The sequence below is a fragment of the Nyctereutes procyonoides genome, unplaced genomic scaffold, assembly GCF_905146905.1.
Source record: "Nyctereutes procyonoides isolate TBG_1078 unplaced genomic scaffold, NYPRO_anot_genome, whole genome shotgun sequence".
Classification (NCBI taxonomy): Eukaryota; Metazoa; Chordata; class Mammalia; order Carnivora; family Canidae; genus Nyctereutes; species Nyctereutes procyonoides.
The window spans coordinates 30,479,970-30,493,728 of record NW_026575047.1 but is presented as its reverse complement, the minus strand read 5'-3'; the positions used below and the strand labels follow the sequence as shown (position 1 = coordinate 30,493,728).

General features: G+C 60.2%; 1 protein-coding gene across 3 annotated transcripts in view; it reads right to left on the bottom strand.

Moving 5' to 3' along the window:
* SH3BP2 (SH3 domain binding protein 2) overlaps positions 1 to 13,247 on the bottom strand; it is a 34,275-nt gene extending 21,028 nt beyond the window's left edge. For 2 of the 3 annotated variants that reach the window (XM_055326432.1, XM_055326433.1), the window contains exon 1: positions 13,145 to 13,247. The gene's annotated coding sequence lies outside the window, so the exon portion shown is untranslated. Of the gene's footprint in view, positions 1 to 11,210; positions 11,229 to 13,144 lie in introns of those variants that run through there. The other variant, XM_055326435.1, reaches the window with a different exon arrangement.
* Positions 13,248 to 13,759: the final 512 nt, after the last annotated feature.

Below are 13,759 nucleotides of genomic sequence, written 5' to 3'. Positions count from 1 at the left end.
ATCTGACCGTCGACAAGAACTGATGTTCAGGGTGGCTACAGGCAAGGCCCACCCATGGCCCAGGACTCTCCTTGGGGGAGTGAGCAGCCAGCTGGCATTGAGCAGGTATTCAAGATTGCTAACTGCAAAGAACAAATCAAGGCACTGGAGCCTGCCAGCATCCCCAGAAAGATAGTAGGGTGCTGGGGGCTAGAAGCCTCCCAGGGCTTTCTCAGGGCTACCCAGGGCAGAGGCAGGAAGCAGCTTCGCCACCTCTGTGTCCAAGGACAAAGGAAGTTAAGGGAAGTGCAGAAAGAGGCCCACGTGGGCCTGGGCTCCTGGGCCAAACCAGGGGCAGGGACAGGGCTTCTACTCTGGGACACTTGGACCCCAAACTCTGTCCCCATGGAAGACTCACAGCACCCCTGTCCCTGGATGTCACAGCAGCCCACAGCACCTGGAGCCTTCCTCTCCCTGGCCAGCAATCTCTGCCTCCAGGAAACATTCCGCAGCCGGGCAATGAGTGAGCTGGGCTGGGGGCTCCCATGGGGAGCAGAGGCTGCTGCAGGCTTACACCTGGGCCAGAGCATGCTCCAGTAGAGCCGGGGAGAGGGCAAGGCTCTCCAGATGGGAGCTGGGGCCTGGCCAGGAGAAGGGGGAAGGATGGAGGCCCATCAGGCCAAAAGGTCCATGGGAGGGACACAGTCCACGCTAGGCTGTGGTGAGGGGCAAGCTGGGTCTGGGGTGGGGGAAGCACAAATTGGCGTCGTCATGGGCCGGAGCCACGCTCCTGCCTCAAACCACAAGCCAGCAAAGGCGTTCAGGATTCACACTTCAGTTCATCACAACACAGACAAGTTTGCAACTTTTAATTGCTTGAGAAAAGATTCTCCAGAGCGCTGATGTGTGGGCCTGGTCCACACCACCCCCGCCCTGAGTTCCTGGCTGCCTGCTGGTAGAGGCAGCCTTTATCAGCCTTGTTCCTGGAGTGCTCCCCTAAGACAGACGCTCAGTCCTGCCTGCCCTGATGGCTCCCCATGAGAGGGCTACTGTGCCCACAGGACCTGGGTGGCAGGATAGCACAGTGGTTCCTGTGCAGGCGTCCTTGGGGATGGGCCTGGCTCAATCCCCTTTCATAAACTTGTGGCTCACTCTGATCCTTAGCCTCCTCCTCTGAAGAGTGGGGCTGACAGCTCTGGAGTCGGGTTGTCCCGTGGTGGGCAGGGGTACCTGGTCGCTGGCATTCTGTTGGAAACACAGTCAGCAGGGTCAGGCTGGAAACAGGGAGAGTTCTCTCCAACCATCCTGCTCAGAGCTGGGTAACACCTTCCCACCCCACCCCTTTGGGCCCAGACCCTTGAACCCTCCAGTCTCCCGGCCCACCATGGGCCCCCTTCTGAGCTACACCCCCGTAGTGCTGGGAACTCTACCCAAGGATGACTCACATCACAGCACACTCGCTCTAGGCCCAGGGATGCCTGCCCCTCCCCTCATCTCCAGCACTGGAACATCTCCAGCATCTGTCTGTAGACTGTCTGCCCCTCCCTCAACATCAGCTTGGGAGGACAGCCACTCCCTGTCCATCTCCTGCAAAGTGCCTAGCAGAAAGCAAGCACCAAGGATCTCTCACCCCATCCTCCCCCTGACGAGGCTGATGCCCCTTGGTCTCCATGGCATCCAGTTCAGGAGCCTCATTTGTTGAATTAAACCACTCATCTTGCCTCAAGTACCTCAACTTCTCCATCCGTGGGGGCCTCTGGCACCCACCAAGCAGGGCCTGGACCCCTCCCAGAGTGACTTCTTCCAGCCTGTGTCCTTATCCACAAGGCAAGGCTGGTGACTGTCTCTGACGAGCAGCACCTTCACACCCCAAGAACCTGCTGGGCCACGCCCGAGGCATAGGGCTGCCCAACACTGCTGCTGACCTTCCAGGGGCCAAGGGAAAATGGTTGGCCAGGAGATCTGCTCAGCACCTTGGTCAGGATACCCAGAAACAGAGAGCATCTCCTCTGGGTCAGAGACAAGCTGACTTCTGGCCACACAAGGAACCAACAGAGAGTAAGTCTTCCCCAAATTCAGCCTATTCTACCTCTGTCCTTCCCAGGTCACTATGCTTGGTGCTAAGGTCATGCCACACTGACACCTTATTCTGCGGGAAAGCTCAAGACTCCAGCAGACACTCCCGGTGCTGGGTGGTAGGCCTGCCTCCCTAGCCAGACAGGGCCTGCCTGGTCCCACCCCCAAAAGAGGCCTAGTTCCTGCCACCAGCCCCAGGCTGGCCTCCTCAGGGTCAACCAGACCCTCCTGGGGATACCTCTGTCACCTGCATAGTCCCAGGGGACAGCTTCCCCACTTGCTGAGGCCAAGGCATGGGGGTCATGAGGCTAGTATGCTTTCCTTCTTGTAGTCCCCTCTTCTTACAGAAAGCCAAACTAGTGGGCTGGGGCAGGGACTAGAATATCCACCCTGCGCCAGTGTGTCAGCCCCATGGCCTACTTGGTCCCCCACTGCTCAAGGGTACACACTCCTCTGTATTCCAGGGTGGAAGCACAGGCTAAGCGGGCTTTGGCATGGCCATGCGGCCAGCACTGCCCCGGGGGCCCAGAGCCACCTTGCCCACACTACCCAGCCTGGCATTGCCTGCCAAGGCTAGCTCTAAGAGGGGCATGAGGAAGAGACAGAGGAGCCCTCGAGCCTCCTCTCAGGAAGGACAGTGGTTCCCACCTGGGCAGAACCCGTATCGGCCCAGAGGGCAACCAGAAGAGAGCTGGAGCTGTGAGGAGGCATCGGGCACTGGGCAGAAAGATTGCAGGGTGCAGGTGTATGCCAGCCTGTCCTGATGGGGCTCAGAGTCTGCTTCTGTCTTACTCACATCCAAGGCCCAGGGGGAGCCCAGTCAGGAGACATTCGGCTACAAGCTCCCACTCTGAGCCCTGCTCACTGCTGCCAGTTCCCACAGGGGAGGGGAGCTGGTGCTTACCCCAGAACGAGGTCTGGCAAGAAGCAAAACCCAAGGCCTCAGTCTCCATCCTAACACGGGCTGTCCCAAGAGCTGGAGGGCTCAGCAGTGCAAGCAGTGCTAAGGCTAGGTGCTCCATGCTAGGGCTCTGTGGACAGACAGGTCCACACTTCAGCAGAGGTTCAAATGAAGCCAAGGAGCAGGCAGCTAGATATTCCAGGAATAATATCTCCATCAGAAAGGTGGGTGCCCTACAGAGCCATGGCCAAGCCCCACTGGATAGCGAAGAAAACTGAGAAGGAGGGGCCAGAGGATGGTCTTTGTTGTCTACCACTGGGCTGGGCTGGGCAGCAGTCATGGGGGCCTGGTCTCTCCTGCACGTGGCATTACCCTAATCCCCAAGTTGTCTTGGTACTGGCACAGAGGGAGGCAGTCAGGGCACTGCCACCTGCCAGAAAACAGCACATCCTTCACCCTGGGATCCAAGCTGGCCTCACCCTTCATCTGGGGCTCCCAATCTGCTGGGGAGGCAGCCACCTCTGACTCACATCCTTGTGACAACTATTCCACTCAGACATGGTGACACATCAGCCAGGTCCTGGGAGCAAGCTTCCACATGAAGTAGCCAAGCAAGGAAATCACATGGAGGGTGTCTTAGATAGGAAGCAGCTAGTGCAAAGGGCCTGGGGTTGGGGTAGGAGGAGGCATGCATCTTCAGACAAGAGGGACAAAAGCAGGCTCATTCCAGAACTGTTTGTCAGGGCCACCTGCCCAGCTGAGTGTGGATGAGATCTCAGACCTGCTCCTAGGCTGAGCTCCCAGGCCAGGGTCCCATTTAGGCCTAGGGTCCTGTCCTGGCTTCTGGGCACATGGTACAAGTCACTTCACACCTTCAGCCTCACCTCTTCATTTCCCAAATGAGCTTGTTGCTAATGGCACCTTGAAGACTAAAGAAGACAGCTCCAGGAATTCTGACACAGACCCTTGGCCCAGCAGTTAGTCTCAGGGTCTCTGAGCATGGAGGGTCCTGGCTCAGCCCAGATCTCAGGACCAGGGAAAGGTGACAAGAAGGGAACACAGTGGGAATACGAAGGCTGTGAAGCTTCCTCTAGGGTGGGATGGCAGTAGAGGAAGCAGCCAGAGAGAACCAGCCCACTGCTCCAGAGGTGAGCCATGAGGGGTGCACTGTACGGACAGTCACGTGTGCCCAGGCCAGGTCAAGGCAGCTGTATGAGCCCTCCACACTGGCAGCCACTTGCCAAGTCATCTCAGACTGAGCCGTCAGGGACGCAGCCACAAGCCCCACAGCCGTGGCTGCTCTGCCCTCTGCCCCACTGCCCATCTCGTTGGTATCCTTCCTGCCACGGTGGCCTCCCTCGGATGGCAGGAAGCCACGGCCCTCTTCAGCATTTTACCTTTCTCCAGGACAGGGTCCCTAAAAGCACCAAGGCCCAGGGGCAGGAGGTGTGGCCTCCAATCTGGATCCTCTGGCCAGGGGACTGACCCTTGCGGGTCCCTGGAGCACTCAGTCACCAAAAGACCAGGTCACCACTGTCCAGCGGAGCTCTGGCCTCCTGCTCCCCCAGCCCCTGCCAGAACCCACCACTGGGAGTCCACACAGCAGAGCCCCTTCCCTGATTGTTTCAACCTTGTAGAGTGAGGTCTCTCTTCTGTTTTAATACATGTGCTGTTATCCTTTCATCCCTGACACTACTGTTTTTAAGCTGTTCTCAAACCATGTTTGTCTCTGATGCTATTGATCAGCTTTGACTCCCTGAGGTTTTTATTTTATTGCATTGTCTTTTGCTTTTGGTCACATTTTACTCAGTAAAGTTCAGCTTGGCCTCAGTTCTCACACTTGGGCCGGGTCTTACCCGCTTCCTGGCTATCCCCTGGGGTAACCCCCTGGCCAGGAGAGGGGGGCACCCTGGTGAACAGGCCAGCCCCCCTGCCTGGGCCACAGTGGGTAGGGCCGGGGTGGAGAGAGCAAGCTACAGCCACTCCCTGGCCTGGCCCGGGTCTCTGGCTGGACAGAGACAAGGAGCCAGAGACAGGCCCAGAAGGCAGGGAGCTGGAAAGAGCCCAGAGGAAGAGGCCAGAGAGAGGGGCCGAAGGGGGAAGGAGGACCAGGCCAGCCCCCCCACACTCCGGGAGAGGAACCGAGAGCAGCGTGTTCCTCCTCTGCCTTGGGAACCCCGGGCCTGGGCGCTGGACAAGATGACTCACAGCTGCTGGCTCCTGCCTGCGCCCCTCATCACAGGCCCACAGGGAGACCAGGCTGTTCCCAGGCGTCCTCACACTGCCCCATTGTTCAGAGGCCCAGTGAGGAAAAAAGCCTGGCAGGGGCCCAGGTTGGCCAGTCTCCCCTGCCCCTCCCAATGTAGGCGAGGTGAGAGGGGGGTCCTCCATCCAGCCATCCTTTTGTCCTCCACACCATCCCCTTCCCCAGGCTAGCTGTCCTGTGAGACTGCACCCCAGGCCCAGCCTCCCACTCCCCCCACCCCCATGCCATCCGGGGTCTGGGCCACTGTCCCAGCCGCAGCAGAGGGGGTTCCCAAAGGCGACTGCACTCAGGCTGAAGTCCAAGCTCCTCAGCCAGCTGGTGCTCCAGCACGCTGCACACCTCCTACACCCCTGCCCTGACCTCCTCATACTGTCTCCACCCGACAAACTCCTGCCTGGCCTTGGGACCCAGCTCAGATCACCCAAGACACTCCCTGAGGCCCCACAGTCAGGCTGGGTAGTGGTCCCTTAGGGGTCCCCAGGCAGTCTGGACATTCTCAGAACCAGCTGGGCTGGAAAGGAGGGCCTCTGGTGGGAGCTTACCTAGGGTGATCCCTGGTGGCTGCCTAGGGATCCCAGGCCAGGCCCTTCCTGAGGAGTGAGAAGCTCCAGTCAGACCCCCAAACACCACAGCCCCTACTAGTATGAGCCCATGGCCAGAGCTCTCCCTGCTGCCCACTTCCCTACACCCTAGCCCCTGCATAGAGCCTTGAAAATCTCCATCATGTCCCTGGGGCCAAGTGTCTGCCTCGCCCTGACATCTGCCCCTTGGGGCAGCATGAACAGCACTCTCATCTAGCATTCAGTCTGAGGCTCCCAGGGGTGTGGAGGCTTCTGGTGGTCAGCAGAGCCAAGAAGCAAGCTCTTGGGTGCCAGCCCCTAAGGCCTCCCCCTGGCCCGGAACCTGCCACAAGGCTGGGGCAGACTGCACCAAGTGGGGGGGTCCACGTCGGTGGGTGCTCTAGGAGACCCTCCCCTTCTCCAGGGACACAGCCAGGGGGTCACAGCACTGTGGGCCAGAAAAACTGGCAAAGAAGATTGGAATGGGGGGTGTGCACAGTCAGTACCACCAAGTCTGCCTCAGCAGAGTCACCTACTCCGTCTTGGTCAGTGGACCCCGTCCCCAGCCACCTGCTAGCCTCCTGCAGGCCTGACCTCACCCCCCTACATCAACCCATGCTTCCCCACAGCCATTGTGCAGGGAGTGGGGGCCTGCGGGAGCCTCTCCAGGCCAACCCCTGCTCAAGACCCTCCCATGCCCTGGGGCCTGACCTCTGTAGGCCCTCTGCCTCCTCCAGGCCATTCCTTTATAGCCTCCACACCAGCCCACCTTTCGTCCTTTTCCCTGCCTCCACCTCAAGGAGGCCCCACCATGGATAATTCCCATGGCACCTCCCATGCCACTCTTGGGTACTGCCCACCAGCAGGGCCAGGACCACAGGGCCAGCCACCCCAGAGGGCTCCATGCAGGTCTTTAAGGGGTGCATGACTCAGCATGTAGCCCAGTGGCCTGGGCTTGGAGTGAGGCGGTCTCCCCCCACTTCCCAAGACCCAGCCCCAGAACCGCTGCCCCCGTGGTGCCTGGCTATCAGGAGACTGGGGTTTGGTGCAGGGCCTCCCAGATCCCCTCAGGAGGGGAGGTTCTCTTTCTCAACCGTCTTCCTTCCCCAGCAACTTCCTGTCCCACAGTGGGCTCGGCTACCACCGACCACAGCATTTCACCCTCTAGTCACAGTCTCAGGACAATGGGAAGACTGGTTTCAGAGAGCTCCGACCCCAGGGGGCAAACCTTTGGAGGCCAGGCACCCAGGACCCCAGAAAGGGTGGAGGCCTTGGAGACAGGCTCCATTCTTTGCTCCATAGTGGACCCCAAGAACTGCTCAATGTTCCCCAACCCCGGGGACTCTCACTGTACCCCACCACCAGACCAGAGACAGATCCCTGACAGAAAAGCCAGGTAGTGCCCTCCCCTGGGAGCTGCAGCCCATGGTCTGGAACCAAACTGGTCTGGGGGCAGGTTATCACATCTCCTGCCCCCATGGCCCACCCCCACATAGCTCGCTGTGACAGGAAGCTGGCACCGGGGATCCTGGCCCTGGCCTGTAGCAGGTGCGCAGCATCATGATAAGGTCCGTCAGAGGAGCATATCGCTCCTGAGCGGATGTGAAAGAAGACAGGAGGCAGAGGGGAGGAGGACCATGTGGGGGAATGGTGACCAGCTGGGGATACAACACAGACAAGACCCTGGCATGCGGTCGGGAGCAGGGCAGCTGTGCAGGGCGGCTGCAGCCTGTGCCTCTAGGGCCAAGCACCGTCAGCCCCGACAAGAGCTGGGGGGTCAGCAGGGAGGCCTTGGTGGCCTGACACCAACCACTGGGGCTCTGAGGCCAGGTCACTACCAAGCACCCTGCTCAGCCCCAGGTGACCACCTTGCATTCCCAGAGGTTTAAGGCCTGACAGTGACTGGCAGTGGGAAGCCACCTCCCATCTTGGGCTGAGGGGTAGGAGACACAGCCACTCTACCTTCTGCCTGCCCAGCTGACCACTGACCTGCCTGTCAGGGCCTGGATCCCCGTGCTGCATCTGCCCTGCCGTGAGGGGACCCAGGGAGTTGGCACAAACTGCTCATCCCTTTCTGGCCCCAAATAGGAGGAGCGGAAGCGGCTGCATCAGGGAGAGATGTTGTTCCTGACGTTGTTCAGGAAACAAGGTGGGCGCTGAGTTTTTGGCATACCTTCCTCTTGCTCTGACACTAGGCAGTCCTCCTCACACCTGTCCAGTTGGGGCCTCCAGGTCTTTCCTCATAGTTGTCCTGCTGATTGCACATCCAACTCTGGTGGCCCCCCCTAGGGGACTGGCTTCCTGGGACTCAAAGACCAGGTTCCCAGAGTGACCTGTAGTTCAGGGGAGCCCAGGCTGACCTCAGTCTTGGCCCTAACATATGTCTCTAGGAAGGAATAGCCACAGAGAAAGGAACCACTTCCGGTTACGGTGGGGCCCCGAGGATACCCCAGCTCAGTGTCCCGTCTGTGCCATGCTGGGACCACTGAGGGCCTCTGCAGCCCATGGCTGGGCCCGGGTGGCCGGCCGGGCTGTGGGGCTACAATGGAAAGCTTTCAGCAAGGTTGTGGCACAACCACCCCTGATTATCTGATTGGCAACTCCACCAAGCTGGGTGGCAGAGGCCTTCCAAGATGACAGAGCACATTTGTGTCAGACGCTGAGCAGACAGTTAAATGTAGGCAGGTAGCAACAAGCCAACCTTAAAGAAGGCCCGGCCCCACCCGCAGAGACCTGCCCATCCGCTGGCCCTTCAGGCCTTCAGGAGTTTCTGTGAAGCTCCAGGGGACTTCCCACTGGGAGAGCCTACATGCACCCTCCCCACCTCTGTGCCAGGTCTAGGTGGGCAGTATCACTCAGATATGGCCCTGTCCTTTGAGAGTTCTCAGCTGGGCAGGGGAAGGCAGGGAGGTGAACATGATGACCAAGGAGTGGAATGGGGGGCCCAGAGGAGGCACCCAGATGGGGGGGGTGGCAAGCAAGGGTCCCCCAAGCACCAAGTAGGACAGATACTTAGGCTTTTCATTAAACTGCTTTAAAAAAAAGAGATTTTATTTATTTATTTGAGATGAAGGGGGAGCATGATGAGCAAGGGGAGGGACAGAGGGAGAGGGAGAAGCAAGTTCCCTGCTTAGCAGGGAACTCAACTGGGGGCTCGATCCCAGGACACTGAGATCACAACCTGAGCTAAAGGCAGACGCTCACCCACTGAGCTCCCCAGGAGCCCCCATTACACTGCTTCTGAGGGAGGCTGGCAGGGTGGGCCAAGGGCTGAGTGGCTACCTGTGGCATCTGCAAGTCTTGCCCTCCAGCCTGTAGGCCTGCCTACTCCTGGGGCCTGTGCTGACCTGGGACTGGTGCACAGAGCACCCAGCACATACGGAGCAGCAGAGGGTGGGGGTAATAGCTTTCTAAAGGGTTCCACCTCTGCTTCAGAGGCAAGAGCTAGAGCAGAGAGAGTGGCAAGCCGCCCAGGCCCCCAGCCAGAGCCCCATGTTGACCATGGGAGCATGCCACAGCCCCATCCTGGCATCCTGGGCCCCAAGGCTGACCTCTGACCTTCTGCCACTTCGCTGGGGGCAGCCAGCAGTGAGGGCTAGAGAATGACCAGCTCTTACTGCAGCTCAGGGCAGTGGGTAGGGCCTCAGGCAGCTCAGAGTAGGAGGCCACGTGTCTCTGGAAGACGACAGAACAGGGTTGCTGGATTGCAACATCACCTCAGGAGAGGCTGGAGCACATCCTCAAAATGGAGCGGTCTGTGAGGGGCCAAGGGCCGGGAGGCCTTGCCTGGGCCTGGGGTGCTGCTTTGCTGGGGCTCCTCAAGGGCCTTAGGATGCCTACAGGGAGGGCTCAGTGGCAGCATCTCATTTACATTCCCCAAGGATACAGGAGTTAGAACTGGTTTTACCCTATTTCACAAGGAGGGAACTAGAGCGTCGAGGACGCAGGCTGCTCTGTGCTGGTAGGGAGGCTGCCCTCTGCCTCCTGACAGAGGCTCTGTGCCAGCCCGAGAAGCCCCCAGGAAGCCTGTGGGCCCACAGGGGAACCCACACCATCACAGCACACACACTGCCTCTGGGGCTGTCACACATTGGTGTGGCTGACCCCCGGGGCGGGGGGGGGCACTCACTCTCTCTGCAGGCTCCAGCAGGCAGGCACCCACACCCCACCCAGTGGCCTGGAACAGGCATGCTTGGCAGGAGGCCATCCCCTCCCTGGGCTCAGCAAGCGCGCAATAAACATCTGATTCACAAGGAAACAGAGGGCACTTCTCGGAACCAGAGTAGGGCCACAGGGTATAGGGTGTGGATACCACAGGGGTGCTTTTCAACTCCTCAGACCCCCTTGACCTCCCCAGGACACTGACTCCAGTGACCGAGCAAGCTCACACCATGCCAGGAGACCAGCTGGCAAAGAGTGCTAGAACCCGACATGGAAAAAAAGACAAACAAAAAACCTGAGATGGCCAGCCCACAGGGGCCAAGGGTCAGTCACTGCTGGACCTTGGGCCAGGGGTGAAGGAAACACCAGTCCTGCCAGCAGGTTCCAGCATGGTCTATAATCTGGGGCAGGGGTGGGCTGGGGGTGACCATTCAGATGGCCTTGGGGCTGGAACCTCAGAATCTCTGGTGCCTGGGCAGACAGAAGGAGGTGAAGGGGGACCTTTATCGCCTTGAGCAGAGTAAGGTCCACCCCAGTGAGAGCCCAGCCGGGGCTGGCATTTCACTTGTATTGTTCCTAGCGTTCAGGAGAGCTCGGAGCCTGGCCTCCAAGGCCAAATCCATCAGTGTGACCCAGAGCCAGGGGCTTTTATCACCTGAGGACCAGGAAGGATGTCTCACTAAGGAAGTTCAGGTCTCCTGGTATCATCCTGTCCACCCTCTCATGCACAGGCCCTTGGGGGTGGTGAGGAGGGGGTCAGGCAGCGCCACTGGGCCTGCCCACCCGAGGCTACACAGAGCCCAGAATGTTTTCCCCACTACCTTTGGGACGTAGGTGGCCCACATATGGGGCTCCCCAGCCCATGAATGTCAGGGCCACTGGAGAGATCCGGAGGCTTTTTGGAGATAGGCTGCTGACCTCGGGGGGAGGACTTCACAGCATTCTGATAGCCCCTCCCGCTGCCTCCCAGGCCCCCTGCCCCTTATTACATTGCCACCATCGCTTGGTCCATGTCCTCACCTTACCCAGCGCACACCAGGCCATTGTGGTCAAACTGGTCTGCCACTCTCCCCACTGCCAAGGCTTTGGCTCAGTCAGTCCCTCGCTCCATGGCTGTCACCAGGGCTCAGAGAGCAGCCCTCCTCCTCTCTGCAAACCCTGCATCCACAGGCCACCAGCAACCCACCTTGCCCAGCCAGGCTGCCCGGGGCTGGCCGTGCTCCCTGGGGTTATTTAAGGACCACATACGCCTGTGCCTGGGACTTACTTAGGTCATCAAGCCTCGGTGTCTCACCACAGAGCTCTAAAGACAGAAGTCAGGAGGATCCAAGTGGCTCCCCAATCCTGGCCACTCCTGATAGATTCAGGCCTTTGCCTCGAGACCCAAGTGGGTGGGGACTTGGAGCCTGCCCTTTGCCCTAGGCCTCTCCATATGTGACCTCACCCTTGCTGTCCAGTCTAGAGGACCAGTGAAAGCACCCCCAGTGGCTCAGTCACTGAAAACCAACCACTTGCCACCACTGGCCCCTTGTCTGCGGAGGAGGTAGACACTCAACCCCCACGCTCCAGATAAAGAAACCAAGGCCAAGCAGCTAGAGACCTTCTGGCCAAAATCATATAGCTGATACATGGGGGTGACCAAGTTCAAACCCAGGACCCCACCCCTCTGTGACCTAGCTGGGCCACTTGGTCCGTGTTCCCTCAGATCTCTTGTTCGCAGGGCTGCAGATGTGCCTGCATCCACATCGGGGGGAGGGATGGCAGGGGCTACCTCAGCACCTTATTTCCCCCTGTCCACGTGAACAGGAAGGAAGGGCCAAAACAGGTTTGCATCCCACCTACCCACCTCCTATCTCTCCCAGGCCAGCCTCCTTGGTGGGTTCTTTCCTGACTCTGCAGGCCTGAGGAACTCCCTGAAAGGGCCAGGACCTGGCAGCACCCCTCTTCCCAGACAGTTGACAGGGGCTGGCCTGGACCATCTATCTGTCTGCCCCCCTGCCTGCTCCCTCTGCCCAGGGTCTGCTCCAATATGGGACAGAGTCAAGTTACAGGGGAGGGGGAAGGGGGGGAGCTAGTGATTTCAGGAGGTGATGGAGCCCAGCCCCCTCCTCTGCTTCTGAAAAGCCTGGCCCAGAGAGGACAGGGGGCTGATCTGAGGCCACACTGAGTCTGTGCTGAGCTGGATATGACCCTAGAATTCTGCTTCCACTCCAGGATTTGCCATGTTTCCTCAGCCCTCTGACCACTGAGAAAAAATTTGACAACTTTCATATCACCACCGTTGCAAGTAACATCTCCTGAGCCTACTTTGTTTTGGGGACTGGCTAGATGCCGCAGAAGCAAGATCACATGTGTGCCATGCACAAGGGCACCCTAGCAGTCCCACAGAGTGCCCTCATCTCAGGCCGGGGCCACTTCTGAGAGGTGTTTTACATCCTATGGCCATCCGGGCCGCAGGCACAGACATCACCAGCATTGGCAGATGAAAAAACAAAGGCACAGAGAGGCTGTGAGGCACTCATGGTCACAGAAGGTGGCAGAGGGAGTGGGCTCCAACTGACCACTGCAGCAGGGCTAAGTCCCCAACACCCAGAGGAAGCAGACTAGGTCAGCACCATTTCTCAGGGAAGCCAAGGCCCAGAGCAGCAGGAAACAGCTGGGTTGCTGGGAGGGACCCGGCCCTCATGCCAGGGTCCATCCCCAACCCTGAGCTCTCCCATCCCCTCTGCCATCCTCTCTGATAGTCACTGTTCCAAGTTCCACTCGCAGACTCCCCAGGGCCACGGGGCTATCCGTCACTCACACTTCAGTGTGAATCAGCTCCCAGAGGCAGCTTTCCTCCTACCTTTGTTGAGTGGGCTGAGGCAAGGGAAGTTTGGATTTCCAGGACGGGTAGGGGGAAATCCCCCCCCCCAGCCTACAGAGTCCCGGTCCAGGGGGTTGCGTGTGGTGGTGGTGGGGGGGGACGTGGGGAGTGCCGTGCAACCCATGAGCCCCAGGGGCCTGGAGAAGCGGGGAAGGGGCGGGGAGCAGAAGGACATGGGAGACGCGGGACAGACGCCACACCGCCGCTCTCCACCCCTAGGCCTCCGGGGCACACCGAGCGCGCCCCCGACCCCGCACGCTTCCCCGGGCAGCGGAGCCGAGGACCTTGGCCCCGGCCAGTCCGGGGGACGCGATCGCGCCCCGCCAGTGCCTTACCCGCGAGGCTCTGCTCCCGGCCCGCGGGCCCTCCGTCCCGGCGGCGGCTCCCGGCTCCGCCGCCAGGCGCTCCTGCCGGCGGGGCCCGCAGCCAGGCAGCTGGGGCCCGCCCGGGTCCGCCCCGTCGGCCTGGCCACGCCCCCTCCGGGCCCGCCCTAACCAGGCCCCGCCCCCATCGGCCTGGTCCCGCCTCCCGGGCTCCGGGCCCCGCCCCCATCTGCCGGCCCCGCAGCTCCCAGTCCCCGCGCGGCGGCGCCAGGAGCCGCGTTCTCTCCCCGCCCCCACTCCCAGGGAGGAGAAGGCCGGCGGCCGCTGGCGGTGTGAACACACCGTCCGTGCACAGCACACAGTAAGCGCTCAGTAAATTCAGGCTACTGAACGAATGAGCCGTGTTTCTGTTCCCTGTGCGAGACCGTCCCCGGGACACCCGGTGGCCCTCCTGGAAGCGGCGTTGCCCACCCCCATCCCCCCATTTTGATCCTGCAGAAGGAGCTCTGTGTCCCTGACCCCACCCCTGCCTCTGGAGTCTGATTCTGACTAGGAGGTGTGGGCAGGGGCACGGAATGAATCCTTCCTGACAGAGGAGGACTTGCTGGGAAGTGAACCACTGGAACC